The 12828-nt window shown below is 46.7% G+C and overlaps 1 protein-coding gene across 6 annotated transcripts in view; it reads left to right on the forward strand.

The window, feature by feature from the left end:
* The window catches only part of LOC310660456 (uncharacterized protein), a 91194-nt gene that overhangs the window by 39787 nt on the left and 38579 nt on the right, over positions 1 to 12828 (forward strand). The window lies entirely within an intron of this gene.

Below are 12828 nucleotides of genomic sequence, written 5' to 3' on the forward strand. Positions count from 1 at the left end.
ATGTGGCCAGCATGACTAAGCCGCTTCTGGCGAACCAGAGCAGCGCACGGAAACACCGTTTCCCTTCCCGCCAGAGCGGTACCTATTCATCTACTTGCACTTTGACGAGCTTTCGAACTGCTAGGTGGGCAGGAGCTGGGATTGAGCAACGGGAGCGCACCCCGTCGTGGGGATTCAAACCGCCGACCTTCTGATTGGTAAGTCCTAGGCTTTGTGGTTTAACCCACAGCGCCACCCGTGTCCTTTATGGGGTGCTTACTGACGTTATTGATAAGAAAATGGTAAAATGTGATGAGAAGGTCCTCTTTTAAGTGACTGTAGATATGTTATACGCATGATGGCTGTAGAACCATTTTGGAAAATGCCTAGTTTTCAGTGCAGTGGATTCTTAAAACAGTTTTTCCTTTTTAGACTTTCCCCTATCGTATCTGAGAATGGGAATGGTGTTTTAGATCAAGGAACTGATCTGTGAATATTGTGATCTGTAATGAGTAACACAGAGCAGGTTTATTACCTTTACCTGGTGGTTTTAATGTAACGTTATTCATGCAATATTTCTACACCCCAGTAAACTAGAAGGACAAGTTATGCAATAGCTATGCAAGCTATGCAATTCAGTTTATTACAATAATCCTTTTGATTATTGAATAATCCTTCATAATTTGGGCATTATAAGTACATATAAAATGCAATTCTATGTATAAAGTGCCATAACGCAGCGCATTTAAAAAATATACACACACACACACATTGATCATTTTAAGTCAATAGAATTCCATTTTCTGAACGTTTTGTGATGAACACTGGTTTGTGTGTTGCAAGAGAAATGAACCGATACACAAATCAATTCCACAATTTGCACACATTGCAGTATACAGTAGTTTGGGATATTTGCAGCCACAGCTTTTTGCTGTGCACCGTACACTGCAAGCACATCTCAGCACCTCACAGGATGTAACCCAATATTTCTGGCAGTTATGATCACTTTATAGCTGCCAGGGATGGTTACTCAAATACCCTTCCCTCTAACTTGGAGAGGAAAACCACAAGCAACATCTATTTGCTAGTCTCCAAATATGGCCACTGTTGAAATGCTTTGTGATGGTGCCGTGTGCTATTGAAGATGACCTTAACAGATTAGAGAACTGGGCCAAAGCTAACAAAATGAACTTCAATAGGGACAAATGTAAGGTTCTGCATGTAGATGGGAAGAACCAGCTGCACAAATAAATACTTCCTCCAGGCACCTCTGTAAAAACAGGACACTGGACCACATTTGGCCTTGGGCCTGACCACCAGGGCTCTCCTTATGTCCTCCTTTCGTTTTATGTAAACTGCTCAGAGGGTTTTGTTGATTAGAGAGGTAGAGGGACCCCTGACTATTAGGTCCAGTTGTGGCCAACTCTGGGGTTGCGGTGCTCATCTCGCTTTATTGGCCGAGGGAGCCGGCATATAACTTCTGGGTCATGTGGCCAGCATGACTAAGCCGCTTCTGGCGAACCAGAGCAGCACACGGAAACGCTGTTTCCCTTCCCGCCGGAGCGGTACCTGTTTATCTACTTGCACTTTGACGTGCTTTCGAACTGCTAGGTTGGCAGGAGCAGGGACCGAGAAATGGGATCTCACCCCGTCGCAGGGATTCGAACCGCCAACCTTCTGACTGGCAAGCCCTAGGCTCTGTGGTTTAGACCACAGCGCCACACGCGTCCCTTTGTTGATTAAGTCCCTTTGTTGCTAGACGAGGTTTAGGATCCTAGGATTGTGGAAATGCTTTTGTGAACAGGATTTGAACCGGGGCTGTCTGGTTTCAGGTGGTCTGCAGCAAAGTGCCCTCCCGTGGTTCCCCCTTGTACATAGGCCTGCTTACCAGCCAACGTTCGCAGGGGCTGCCGTGTTCATTTCTCACAATGCCCTGGAGCAGTGCTATGCCAGAGGCATTGTGGGCATAATTAAAATGATGGATGGCTCCCAGTCCCAGCTGCCTGGTGTAATGAGCCAGGGCATTGGAGCCCCAGCAGCTGCCAGAAAGCAAATGCTGACGCCGGGCCTGCATTGGACCAGCAGATTCTGGCTTGCTTGTTTAATGTTTGATGTGATATTTGGGGACTAAAAACTGGCCAAGTTTTAATCTGTGCATTAAACCCAGGGCATGCTAGCAATAGGAAAAATTCGAGATTTTGTCAGAGATTGTCATTTACTTTCATCCGAGAACAATATATACAAATTAGTGGTCAGGCTGTTGCTTTTCTCATCTCTGAGATGACCATCAGTTGCCTGTGTGTGTGTGTGTGTGTGTGTGTGTGTGTGTGTGTGTGAAACAAGAGTGCTAGAAGTACTGGGGGGCGGGGAATAGTTTGCTTCTAATTTCTGTTCCAATTGCTTTATTCTGATTGGCTCTGCCTGTCTTGGTATTTCTATGTTAAAGACAGTAAGTGATGTATGACATCTCCATGAAAATCAGTCTCGAGTCCGATCCCACATTCCCTGCACACTAGAGATTCCCTCTGTGGGTGGGTCAGCTGTAAGCATTCTAGGACTTGCTAATCCATTGGCGTTTCCCAAGCGATCAGATCAGAGAAAACAATACCACAGAGCTGCCCCACATGCTTTATGTAGGAAGATCCTATCCCCTCAAAGTTGAGCTGCGCCCATTATGTGTATTCTAATCCTTTACCATATATTAGCCCTGGAAGGTGGCCAAATAAGTCTCACAGCTGAGGTATGATGGCCCAGTGCTGTCTCATCAAATACATTTCTCCCCATTCCCCACATGAGAACAAGAGTCCAGAATGTGCGTGACTTGGGAACAAATGTTGTCTCAAGTATCATCAGCCTGGCAAGCTGCAGAGCTGCGGACTTATTTTATCCCGGCTGGATTTGTGACAGATGCTTCCATGCGAAAGCCATCTCTGAACGGTCGTAAGGTCACATAGTTGCCTACCTAAGACTGTCAGTACAAGCCAGTTGCAAACCAAGGGTAGATGTAAACAAAAAAGTGACTGACAGGAATGTACATCTGTTGAGTCAGTCACTGACAGTAAATGACATTTTCTGAGTCCCAGATACCAGCTAGGCCTGTGAGTCAGGTATGTTAGGGAGACTCATATTTTTGGTCATTCTTAGCCCTACGAAATATATATTTCTGGAATCTCTCAGTCTGGTGGCATAATCTGAGACTTTCACCAATATATCATGTCATATATAGTACTTCATTACACATCACCTAAAGTGACATGTGTGAGCCAAATTGACCGTTACTAGCGACTTTTGGATCCTCCACCTATCTAATCTAAAGCTGGAAGCATTATGTTTGAGGTAATTTTGGATACCTTCAAAGGTTTGAGTGGGGTGCTAGACCTGTGATAGGTCATTCACACATGTCAGTCATCATTTGATGTTGCAGTTAGGCATCCTGTCAGGAGCATGAATGTGTGAACCAAGCCTTAGTGACTGCTCTCCTAGACAAGAGCATGCATGGGGAACAGATACTGCTAGACTCCAACTCCCATAAGCTCCACCCAACACAGCCAATGGTCAGTGGCGATGGCCCACAGGTTCCCTAGCCCTTGACTAGAGTTGCTTCTTGTCCAAAAATGGCCTCTCAGCGCATTAAAAGCATGTGTGGAAGTTGTGGGTATGCCTGATGGACACAGGTTATGCATTTGGTGACTGTGGGGAAGTGCCTTAAGTGTGAGAAGGTGTCCCACATGTGAACTGATTTATGTGCGTTGAGCTTACCCACCAATGGTGGATTCTGGATAAGTGGATTTGTCAGTGGGTTTGGGGCAATATGTGTTTTTAACAACAGCAGTAGTTCTTTGGAAATCTCCTAATATCAGGGGAACTTAGCAGAAGATTCTAAACGTGTAACGTAGACGGTGGCAGATTTGGAGGTACCTGTAGTAAATGTAGAAGCCGGGCTCCGTGTGGTTGACGAGTCCCTGAGTATATATATCATTACCTCAGAGATGTGACTACAAACAATTTGTGTGTGGTAGAAACGTTGAAGAAAACATTTATAATTTCTATGACTAAATTTTCTTTCATTTTGTTTCTTTAAATGATGTTCATTTTTGGATGAAGAGAAGTGTTTTCTTTTTATCTTTCTATGGGCATAATTTATTAGAAATGGAAAACACTCTGTTGCGTTCGTTTAGGTGAATGGATAGGGCTCCCTGAAATGGGATGCATGCTCAGTCACATGGTAGATAAATCTACTACAGTCATACCTTGGGTTAAAGTTGCTTCAGGTTGAGCGTTTTTGGGTTGCGCTCCAAGGCCACCTGGAAGTAACGGAATGGGTTACTTCTGGGTTTCATCGCTCACGCATGGGCAGACACTCAAAATGACATCATGCGCATGCGCAGACGCAGGTTGCATTCTGCTCAGGATGTGAAGGGGGCTCCGGAACGGATTCCGTTTGAATTCAGAGGTACCACTGTACTGTAGAAAGAGCTGTCTATAACAGCCAGGTGGAGACAAACTTGGGAAGCTGAAAGGTGATGTTTTACTCAGAGTTGACCCACTGAAATGAATGAGCTTGACTAAAGTGAGGCCCATTAATTTCAATGGCTGTACTCGGAGTAAAACTCTCACCCAACATTGTTTATGGGGCTTTGGCTGGAGGCGACACAGAAACTATGTTTGGAGAGGGTGAGCGGGAAAGAATGCCATCTCCTTACGTCATCGTTTATAAGCTTAGCTGACAGAGTGCCAGGTGCCATTCCTGTCCTCTTGACTGGGATATTATTTTAGATTATGGACTCCAGATTTGGGATTGTTGGGCTTTGCTGCCACAGTCGTTGCCCTACTCTGGGCAATCGTGACTCGTGTGTGTGCTCACATTATCTGTCCTGTCTGGCCAGCAGTTTCACTGTGACGAAAGCACATTGCTGACACACCAATACTAATGTTTTGTTGCAGCTGCTCTTCTGTCTCTTATTGCTCTGCCTTGTATCTTGGCTGGTCCTTCTCCTGCCTGCACTTGCCAAGACGTGTGCTGCCGTCAGGGGCAGATTTTGGTAATCTCTTGTAATATGGTGCCCTGTGAAAGGCCAACATTTGACACCCTCAAATGGATATTCTCAGTTTTGCGTCTTCTGAGCTCGGTGCCCTGGGGGGGGGGGGACTACCTAAATTTGGCATTGCTGCTATGTTCTGTGCCAGCAGTTCTTAAATCATTTTCAAGGGCAACCTAATGTAGTGTGTACTACAGTAGTCTAGTTAAGAGCCAGGACATCACATGCAAAGTTCTGGTACAGAAATTACGGCTGCTTTAAGCCACCTGACTTGGAGAGTGTTATCACAGGAATTATGATTATGATGATGATGATGATGATTATTATTATTACCCCACCCATCTGGCTGGGTTTCCCCAGCCACTCTGGGCGGCTTCCAACAAAATATTAAAATACAATGGTCTGTTAAACATTAAAAGCTTCCCTATACAGGGCTGCCTTCAGATGTCGTCTTTGGTAGTTGTTTTTCTCTTTGACATCTGGTGGGAGGGCGTTCCACAGGGCGGGTGCCACTACTGAGAAGGCCCTCTGCCTGGTTCCCTGTAACTTGGCTTCTCACAGCGAGAGAACCGCCAGAAGGCCCTCAGCACTGGACCTCAGTTTCCGGGCAGAACGATGGAGGTGGAGATGCTCTTTCAGGTATACTGGACCGAGGCCGTTTAGGAAGAACAATTTGTGGGCTTTGACTTGCCCATTGCAACTTCATCACCCTATCTATGTGGCAATGGTTCAGCCATCCCATACCCTCCAACATTTCTCCTATGAAAGTAGGGATGTCCTATTCAATACAACTACTACTAACTTTATTTATACCCCCCTATCTGACTGGGTTGCTCCAGCCACTCTGGGTGGCTTCCAGAATATATAAAAACATAATCAAACATTTAACATTAAAAAACCTTCCCACTACAGGGCTGCCTTCAGATGTCTTCTAAAGGTTGTATAGTTACTCATCTCCTTGGCTCAGGAGTCACGTAACTCCATGAGCACTGAAAATAGGGACGTTCTGCCATACCCTCCAACATTTCTTTGATGAAAATAGGGACATCCTAAGGAATAGCAGAGCATTATGGGATCAAATCAGAAACCAGGACAGCTTCTGTAAATCTGGGACTGTCCCTGGAAAATAGGGACACTTGGAGAGTCTGAGATTTTATTGAAAGTTTTCAACATATCTAATCTAGATAAAAGCAGAGAAGAAAAAACGAGAGAGAAAGAAAAGAAAGAAAATACAGTGGTGCCTCGCAAGACGAAATTAATTCGTTCCGCGAGTCTCTTCGTCTAGCGGTTTTTTTGTCTTGCGAAGCAACCCTATTAGCGGTTTAGCGCTATTAGCGGTTTAGCGGCTATTAAAGGCTTAAGGGATTAGCGGATTAGCTGCTAAAAGGCTATTAGCGGCTTAGCGGCTTAGAAAAAGGGGGTGGGGAGCGAAAAAAAATCTCAAGACTCGCAAGACATTTTCGTCTTGCGAAGTAAGCCCATAGGGAAATTCGTCCTGCGAAGCGCATTGAAAAATGGAAAACCCTTTCGTCTAGCGGGTTTTCCGTCTTGCGAGGCATTCGTCTTGTGGGGCCCCACTGTAGGAGGGAAAAGGCAGATGGAGAAAAATAAAATACATTAAAGAGCCCTCTATCAGGGCTAGATCTTAACCCTTTTCTCACACCAAAGGGCGTGGACCCTCCCAGCTCTCACCTGACCATTTCCATTTCTTCCCAGCCTTCCACCCTCAGAGGTCTTCCCTTCCTTCATCAGTCACATATCCGCCAACAGTTCCCGGATGAAAATAGGGACATCCCAATTCCACAATGATAATTTTACTATTTATACCCCACACATCTTACTGCTTGCCCCAGCCGCTCTGGGCAGCTTCCAACATATATAAAAAGATAATAAAATATTTAATATTTTTTTTAAAAAAACTTCCCTATACAGGATTGCTTTCTGACGGATTGGGGATCAGAAAACTCCATACCCTTCAACATTTCTCCAATGAAAGTAGGGATGTCCTAAGGAACAGTGGGATATTCCATGATCAAATCAGAAACCAGAAACAAACAAACAAACAAACAGGAGCTCTGGAAAAATGATTACATGTAGTTAGACCAACAAGGTGGGAGAGTGAGAAAATATCAAAAGCAACCTCTACCCTCTCAAACTGGATCAGCCTAATGAAAATGTGAGTCAATAGGTTTTCAAATTGCCTATGTCGCTTACTCAAATCTCTCCCACGAGACTGCCATCATGGAAATACTGCAAGCCAAAGCAGCAAGTTCTGCCTGTTTTATGACTGTTGCAATTCATTCTGCATTTAAAAAAAGCAAAGCAAAGAAGCAATAATACAAATTTGGGTGACTTTTGACCATGCCAAATATCCTGAGGGGAAGAACCATAACAGAGAGGGTCTTTTTTAAGTGGGTCTCTGGAGACTTCTTTAGTACAGTTCAGTGTGGATTATTTATACTTTGTAAAGCGTTTCACTTTGTTATTGCATTGCCCTTAGCTTTTATTGCCCTTTTATTGCCTGGAGTAGAGGGTTTTATGCTGGCTTTGCAGTTTTAAAGGGGTCATTTCCACCTCCATTTTTTTAAGCTCCCAAGAGATTCTCTCTCTCTTCCTCCATTCCCCTCCACCTCTTCTCAGCAAGTGCAATTTGATACTTGGTCCAACATAAAAATAGGTTTGGCCCTTAGAGACTGAACAGACATAAGCATAGCTGTGAAAATTAGTTAACAAATCTTGATTAAAATTTTGTATGTGTTCTGCAAAAAATTTAAGTAAGAAAGGAGAGCACTGAGTAATAATCTCCTTGTGTGGAAATATGAGGAAAATACCAGGCTGATTTCTAATTAGGCCCAAAGTACACATTACATGCAAACACGTGTAATGGGAGCCTGGGGACCCTTTTTTACACACACAAAACTGGAAGGAAGATATTTGGATCAGAGGAGGGATGTCTAGGCTTAATCATTTTCCTGTTTATTGTTTCTGTGCTCCTAGTTCCTCCACCCTCAAGCAGCTCCTCCCCAGCAGTTTCAAATTTATGTGTTTGAAACTGTGTGTGTGTGTGTGTGTGTGTGTGTGTGTGTAGCATAGAGCAATTTAGGGCTAAGAATTGGTGAGTGGAGAAAATGTTAAGCACCCCTTCTAGGCACACTCCTAACAAAGAAGTGTTTCCTGAAAGTGCTGGGAGGGAGACTACTGGGATTTGTTGCATACCCTCTGTGATGTTAACATATGAGAGTGCTGGAGGTGAAATAGTTAAACAAGTTACCCAATCAGAACCTGGGGGGTGGAGTCAGAGGGACTATAAAACCAGCTCTGGGAGAGGCAAAGGGAGGAGTGATTTGGGTGGTTGGTTGGAGTGGAAGTGAATTGGGATAGAGTTTGTGGGTAGGTTGAGTTAGTGTAGTGAAATAAGCTGAGTCAGGAATAGTTAGGGGCTAGGAAGACAAGTAAATATCTGAGCGGTGGCTTAGTGAGTGAGAGCAGGTAGTGTAAGTTATAGGTCTGGATAGGTACCCCATGATTGTAATTGACCGATACCGTTTATGAAACCTCACGCTTGTTAAACTGCAATAAATAAGCAGAAGTTTATGTTCCAATTTAACCCTGACTGGACTCAGTATTGTACCAGGTAGGGCCTGGGTGGTGGCAGCGAGAAATAAAGTGGTGGCACAGGGATCAATAGACGCTGAAACGTCCGGGGACTCTGTGTCATCGCCACACCCTCCAAGTGTCCTGATTTTCAAGGGACAGTTCTGGAATTACGAAAGTCATTCTGGCTTCGGATTTGATCATGGAATGTCCCCATTTCCCCTGCCAGTGTTGCTGCCGTCGAGCTCGGGGGAGGATGAGGCGGCACTTGTCCTGAGAGACAACTGCTGTGGCTGCGAGGGAGCACCCCATTGAGGAGAGGCTGCTGCCACTGAGGTCCAGGGCAGGAAGAAAGGGGGCACAGAGCACAATTAAAAAAAAATTGTGTGTGCATTTGCATCTAATATTCCCCCTTTCTAAAATTTGTGTGTGTTTCTCTTTTTGTAAATTTACCAAAGAATAAAATAAAATTGGGGTTAAGGGGTTTTCTCTCGACAGTGGAGGGCGTGTGTGCTATGTCCCTTAGGTGTGATGGTTCCACTCGCCCTTTTTCTGATAGGAAATGCTCGGGGTGGTGGTGATGTGGGGTAAAGAGGGTCAGAAAGCTGAGAGTCCAAGGTCATGAGAAGCAAAAAGCAAGGTCTGGCCAGGAACGACAAATGTTGTATCCAGCAACTGAATGAGGCCTGAAACCCTGTTTAGCTGGATTAGCTGGATAGAAAGCTGGATGCAGCTGGTTCACATCAGGAGCAAGAAGGCTGATCAGCAGCAGGCGGATTCACCCTGCCTTTGGTTCCTTCAGGTGAAGCTGATTCCTGGCCCATGACACTATCCCCCACCCCAAAGCACCCCCCAACCCGCTGGCTGGGTGACAGCTTATGGGGGTACCAATGGTGGAACTGCCAGACCAACTGGGGACATGCAAGGCATCTTCCCATGAGCGTTCCTCAGGGCCATAGCCCTTTGAGTCTTCCAAATACTGGAAGCGCTGTCGCCATTGACGGGAGTCCAAAATTTGTGCCACTTCAATTCTGGTTCCCCTTCCACCAGGATGGGCAACGGAGGGGGAGCATCCGGTTGGTGCACACTGGCAGGGACCACAGGGACGAGCGAGGCACGGTGGAAGACCAAGTGTACCTTGTAGGAAGCTGGGAGCTTGACCTGGTAGGCCACCTGGTTGATCCACAGGAAAGGGACCGAGGAACCAGGGCCCCAGTTTCCATGAAGGGTTCTGGACGGGCAGATGCCGGGTGGAGAGCCAGACCAAGCCAGGGCCCCCTCAGCCTGCTGATGTTGGTCAGTGAAATGCTTGTAACCATCCATTGCCCATTGGAGCTGCTCGCAAAGAACCTGGTGGATGGCCCGCAGCTCCTGCAAAAACTGTTCTGCCACCGAAGTGTGGAAGGAGATGATGGCAGGGAGAAGACGCAGGGGTGGAACCCATAGTTGGCAAAGAATGGGGACAGGAATGTCGAAGTGTGGAGAGCATTGTTACAAGAGAATTCAGCCACCAGGAGCGAGATCCAGTTGTCCTGATGGAAGTTGACAAAGCACTGCAGATACTGTTCCAGGATCCCATTTATGTGCTCTGTTTGCCCATCCGATTGAGGGTGGTAGGCAGAGGAGAGATGGAGCTGCATCCCCAAACCCTTCAGAAGGATCCACCAAAAGTGCACAGTTAATTGTGGTCCTCTGTCGGACATGCAGGCTGTGCAAGTGGAACACCTCCCTCAAGAAGAGGTCGGCAGCTTCTTGGGCCAATGGGAGGCCAGTGCTAGGGACAAAATACACCATCTTGGACAAGGTACCCACCACTACCAAAATGGTAGTCGCGCCTTGGGATTGAGACAGGTCCATGATAAAGTCCAGGGAAATGATCTACCAGGGCCATTTAGGTAGACCTGACAGACAGGGCAGAAGGCCACATATTGCTCCACCTCGACCCAAAGATGAGGCCACCAAAAATCTCTGGCCACCAAATGAAGAGTTGAAGCATCTGAAATACCCTGCTGGAAGACTGTCATGGCATAACCGCAGAACAGTTCCCCGCAGTGGACCAGGAGGCACATAATAGCGAGGCGTGTGTTCAGTCCGGTCAGACAATTCTTGCCGCTGGTGCTGCACATAGGCGTCCTGCTGTTGCTCCTCACGCAGCTCCCACAGAAAGTTTCCATGAACCTGGCCCATAGCAAAGATGGCAGGAGGCAAGATTGTGGCCGTAGGTAATGCATCATCAGACCGCTCATACTCCAGCTTCGCTGGTTCTAGCTGCTGGAAATATAGGTGACATTAAAATCGAACAGGAAGAACTGGGACTAGTGGATCTGGTGGTGACTCAGGTTCTTGGCTGTCTGGAGATGTTCTAGGTTCCCATGGTCTGCCTGAACTTCAGCTGGATAATGGGTCTCTTGCAACAAATGACGTCGTGTCTCAAAGGCCACGTTGATAGCCAATAGTTTCTTGTCCCAAATGCCATAATTCTGCTCTGCAGGTTGATGTTTTCAGGAGTAGTACCCACAGGGGAAGAGCACCGAAGACTGTGGGTCAGCCTGTGGGCGCGTTGGTCAAGCCGAAGGGCATTACAGTGTACTCAAAGTGCCCATATTGTGTCCGAAACACTGCCTTCAATTCATCACCCTCACGGATGCGCAACCAGCCAAGTTTTTTGGGGTGGGGTGGGGGGACGTGCCTGGAGGCAGAGTCTGTATGCAAGGTTCAGTCCAGTCCTAAGGTGAGGAATATCTCGGTTCACATAGTCGGACAGTCCAGGGGTCAAGAAAGCAGAGAGTCCAAGGTCACAAGCAGCAAGGTCTGGCCAGGAATGACTAATGTTTCCAGCAACTGATTGAAACTGGAAACTCTGCTTAAGAAAACTGGAACCAGCTGCTTCCCATCAGGGGCAAGAAGGCTGATCAACAGCAGGGGGAGTCTCTCTGCCATCTGCTCCTTCAGGCTGCTGCTCAGCAGGTGAAGCTGATTCCTCGCCCATGACACCTGTTTTCAGCTGACGAATGTTGAAGGGTATGTTGTTGTTGGCATTCATCTGTCTCCAGAGGCAATGCAGGAATGTGCCTATGGGGGGTGAAGTCAAACTGTTGGAAAGTTTGGTAGCTGTGGCTATAGAGAGCAATATGGGAGAGACCTGTTTGTTGCTGCTGGGGCAGATGTACCATGAGATTTTATAAGGTGCCAAACTAGCCAGCTTTATTTGGGGAGGAAAAGTGCCTTTTGGAATTCTGTCTCAAGAATTGTGCTGGCTCTGTATACCCCCTGGGTATACCTGGGAATAAAGGTAAAGGTACCCCTGCCCGTACGGGCCAGTCGTGTCCGACTCTAGGGTTGTGCGCCCATCTCACTTAAGAGGCCGGGGGCCAGCGCTGTCCGGAGACACATCCAGGTCACGTGGCCAGCGTGATGAAGCTGCTCTGGTGAGACGGCACCAGCGCAGCACACGGAAACGCCGTTTACCTTCCTGCTATAAAGCGGTACCTATTTATCTACTTGCACTTAAGGGTGCTTTCGAACTGCTAGGTGGGCAGGAGCTGGGACCGAACGACGGGAGCTCACCTCGCCGCGGGGATTCGAACCGCCGACCATACAATCGGCAAGTCCTAGACGCTGGGGTTTTACCCACAGCGCCACCCTTTACCTGTGAATAACCTACAATAAATTCAATGGGGCCGACTTCAGAGTACGCATATATACATTCTCACCTTCATGGAAACCCTATGCCAAAGGCCAAGTCACAGAGTTTCATGGGTGAGCAGGGAACTAATCGAGACTTGCCCCTATCCAAACCCCAAGCTTCGTATTTTAGCTTTAACGAACCCCTCGCCAATCACATATCCTTTTACAAAATGGTGTGTTTGTGAAATAATCTCAGTAGCTGTTTTTCTTTCAAAGTAGTGTACCTCTTCGCTTGAGAGTTGAGGCATACAATGTGACTTTGCAGAAGTAATATGTGTACTTGCAACCATATTCTCTCTCCCTGCCCCCTGTGGTGCTGTTTACTTTGGCAGGAGTACAGTCCTTGCTCTGCATTACATTTGGCACTTGAATTGTCATGGTGACATGGCAAGTGTCTCACTCCCCACACCCCCATAGATAGAAACAAGCATCACTCACAGTAGGATTAGGTTTTCTATCATACAGCGCAGTGGTTTGCAGACTTTCTACTTCCAGAGGACCCTGAATGTACAGTTTGCTGAGGAATCCG

Source organism: Podarcis tiliguerta, assembly GCF_965153285.1.
Source record: "Podarcis tiliguerta genome assembly, chromosome: 12".
Lineage (NCBI taxonomy): Eukaryota > Metazoa > Chordata > Lepidosauria > Squamata > Lacertidae > Podarcis > Podarcis tiliguerta.